This window comes from Chinchilla lanigera, unplaced genomic scaffold, assembly GCF_000276665.1.
Source record: "Chinchilla lanigera isolate Chin_1 unplaced genomic scaffold, ChiLan1.0 scaffold00140, whole genome shotgun sequence".
Lineage (NCBI taxonomy): Eukaryota > Metazoa > Chordata > Mammalia > Rodentia > Chinchillidae > Chinchilla > Chinchilla lanigera.
The window spans coordinates 2,907,730-2,911,921 of record NW_004955541.1 but is presented as its reverse complement, the minus strand read 5'-3'; positions in this window follow the sequence as shown (position 1 = coordinate 2,911,921).

Here is a 4,192-nt window from a genome sequence, read left to right as displayed (position 1 = left end):
CCAAAAGCATTCCTCATGAACTAGAGAAAACAGTCTTGAAATTTAGATAGAACCAGAAGAGACTCAGAATAGCAAAGCAGTCATGAGTACCAAGAACAAAGCAGGAGGCGCCGCAGTCCTGGAGTTCAAGTTGTATTACAGGGCCTCAGTGATAAAGAAAACAGCATGGTAACACATTCAGCCACCAGATTGCAGGTGTGTGTCACTACACCTGGCTGGACGATACCCTCCTTAACAAGCGGTGCTGGGCAAATGATACCCAGATGATATGCATATGACTGAATCTAGACCTTGTGTCTAGTGTATCACCATGCATGCACTAAACGAAAATCAAAATGGATCAAAAATCTAGATGTTAAAACAAACACAATCTGCTGGAAGATAGAACAGGCATGGGCAAGGACCGTCTGAACAGAACTACAGTTGTGAAAGAAATAGCATGAAGACTCAACCAAAAGCCAGGGATATAGTTCAGTGGTACAGCACCTGCCTGGCAAGCACCATGTCCTGATTTCAATTCCCTGTACCAAAAAAAAAAAAAAAGAAGAAGAAGTAGCCAATGTGGCACACACCTGTAACTTCAGGACTCAGGAGGCTGGGGTAGGAGGATCATTGTGAGTTCAAGGCCAGCCTGGGCTACATGGCAAGGCTCTGTCTCAAGAAAATAAAAGAATAGCATCAATAAATGGGGTGACATCAAATTGAAAAGCTTTTGCACAGCAGAAGAAATGACAAAAGAGAAAAGAGACAAAAAATTTAGCCTCTGACAGAGGGCTAACATCTGGAATACAAAAAGAACTCAAAAAAATTGGCCCCCCAGAATAAAAGACCCAACCAAAAAATGGCAGCTGACATGAATAGACTCTTCTCAAAAGAAGTATAAATGGTCAATAAATAAATGGAAAAATGTTCAACATCTCTGGGCATTACAGAAATACAAATTAAAACAACACTGAGATTCCATCTTACTCCAGAAATCAAATAATAACAAATGCTGGAGAATCTTCAGGAAAAAAAGCCCTTCTACACGGCCAGTGGGGATATAAATTAGTATAACCACTATGGAAATCAGATTCCTCAAAAAACTGAAAATAAATTTCCATTTGATCCAGGTATTTCCCTTCTAAGTATCTTCCTGAAAGAGTTAAAGACATCATATTGCAGTGATCCGTGCGCACATATGTTCACAGCAGCACAGCTCATACACCTTAGAAGTGGCCTATGTGCCCTGCAGATGAATGGGTAAAGAGAATGTGGTATTTATACATAATGGAACACTACTCTGCCACAAACAGGGATAAACTTTGTAGGCAAACAAATGTACCTTGGTCCCATAGTGCTAAGTGAAACAACGCAAACACACAAATGTAAATATCGGATGGTTTCTCCTATATGAGAAACCCCAAGTACACAGAGCAAAATAAAAGATAATAAGAGACGGAGAGATAGATCGTTTGCAAAAGGGAAGGGGGCCTCCACGTGTAGTGGTCTATAATTCCAGCACTTGGGAGGCTGAGGCAGGAGGACTGCCACGAGTTCAAGGCCAGCCTGAGCTACCTAGTTAGACCCTGTCTCAAAAAACCAAAAGGAAAAAAAAGGAGGGGTTCGGAAAGATGGAGGGAGGGCAGTGAAGGGAAAATAAAGGAATTGAGCTGCGTTTCGTAGACGCACCAACTCCCCATGATGGACACAATCACTGTGTACTGCAAATATACACTGAAAAAACCAATGTAACATAAAACAGTAATTCTGGAAAGGAAGGACCAAAAGGCTGTGAGCTGTAGAAAACAACAGCACAGTGACAGAAGCACTTCCGTGTCTGTGCTCTCTCCCAGTGGCTTACCCTCTCCAGGCAAGGTCAGGGACTGGCAAAATAGATAAAAACACGACACACCCACACACTGTGTACAAGACCCACTTTAGATCCAAAGACACTGAAAGAAGAGTGCAAGGTCCTTCCGTCGGTCCAGACAGTGTGCTGCCTAGAAATACCAGGCAATACACCTCTACAGGTGAGGGGACAAAAGCAGGGGGTTATAACGCCAACAGAAGTTTCAGTACAGCAAGATCTGTGTATCTAACAATAGGCCGTCAAAGTACGTGAAGTACAAATGGACAGGCTGAGTTGGGTGAGGGGTGCACACCTGTGGGCCCAGCACTGGGAGGCTGAGGGAGGCACAGTTACACGTTTGAGTCTCACCTGGTGTCTCAGGTTCTTTGTCTTTGCTGGAACAAAATACCTGGTGTCCACAAGTTAAGAGGAGGAAAGGCTTATTCTCACAGTTTGTAGAGGTTTTGGTTCGCAGGAGGACAGAGAACCTGCCTTCTCTCTGCTCCACCCAGGATACAGCCCATTGGTTGGTGCCACCCTCACCCTCTTCAGTAAACTATCACATCCACAGCTGTGCCAAACCAGTCATCAGACTAACCCAGTGTCACACACCCATGATCCAGTCACTCCCTAAAGCCCACCTTTGAGCGAATGAGGCTTTCGGGGATGTCTAGATACAAGCCATAGCATTTTGTCCCTGACCCCCACAAGATTCGTGTGCGTCCCTTTATGCAACGTGTATTTAGTCTATCTTTTTTGCCTTTTTTTTTTTTTTTTTTTTTTTTTGCTGGGAATTGAACTCAGGACCTTGCACTTGCCAAGCAGGCACTTGTGCTGCTAAGCTATATCCCCGGCCCCTTACTGTTGGTTTTTTGAGACAGGGTCTCACTATGTAGTTTAGGCTGGCCTTGAACTCACTGTGTACCCTTGGCCAGCCTTGAACTTGTGGCCATCGTCCTACCTCAGCCTCCCACACGCTGGAATTACAGGTGTGCAGCACCACACCTGGCTAGCCTGTCTTTAAGAGTTGCCAAAGTCCTACACTATAGCTTCAGCTTTGCTGAAAAGTCCAAGTCCAAATTCCCTGAGATGTAAGGCAAACTCTTAGCCGTAAGCCCCTGTAAAAATGAAAAGAAAGTAAGGAAAGGTTTATTTAGCTCACAGTAAGTGGAGGTTTCAGTTGCTAATCAGCTGGCTCCAAGGCAGTGTGACATGGCACAGGGGCAACTGTTCAAGGCAGCAGAAGACAGCAAAAGCAGCAAGTGCAAAATAGGAGGGAGAGCAAACCTCTTTTCCATATACATGTATTTATTGTTATTATTATTATTTTGGTACTGGGAATCAAACTCAGGACCTTGCAGTTGCCAAGCAGGTGCTGGGCCACTGAGCTGCATCCCCAGCTCCTCCCTTATATTGTATGCAGGCTCCGGTCCTCAGATGGGGGTAGCCCTCACACCATCTCCACGCCCTCCTCTTGCACAGGCTCAGGATGTTCACACAGTGAGGCCCCTGCCCCCTGCTGAGTCACTAGTTAACCTCCTAAACTTCTCAAGTTGACGCAGTGAACAACATCCCAGAGATAAGGGCGTGTCCTCTACACACTAGGATATAGAACTGCTGAGTTACTTAGTTAAGCTTCTGGACTTCTCAAGTTGACACAATGTATCAACAGTTACACTTTCCAATATATAACAGCACAAGGTAAACATTCCCATTACAAAGGGTACAAATAGGAAAATAGAAAGGAATGGGACCAACACAAGACCAAAATCCAGTAGGGAAAACATTAAGTCTCTGTGGTGTATTGACAACTGGTGGTCAACTTGTAACACCCAGCAGAACTAAACCAGTGTGGTGTGGGTGTGGGAGGCCACCTGAGGACTGTTGCCAGCCACATAAGAGGCAGAACTGGAGACGAAGAAGTGGAGAGCTGTTGGGAGGCTGTGAGAAGCTGTTAAGGAGCTGCTGGTTCTCCTGGGCTATTCTGGGAGAGGACTGGCATGCTGGCTTTCTGACTAACTCGGCTGTTCTCGTCAGAGGAGGCACTTGGGACCTCACTGTCACTGAGGATGGCTGTGATATGTTTTGGGAGTGCTGTTGTTCTTATTTTGAGCATTGCTTTCTGGCTCCAGTGCAGATCCCTCAGCCTGCCAACACAGATCCTTCATCCCGCTGGCACAGACTTACTAGATTCCACCACTGATCTTTGAGCCTTCCCAGCACAGATCCGTGAAACAGGCCTGCATGAGATGTTATGGGCTCGGGGCCTCCAGTTGGACTTGTGGGAGGCATTGTTATGGGTTCTAGGTCTTTAGCTGGACTCATGCAGAACTCATGTGGGATCCAGGCCCTCAGCTGGAT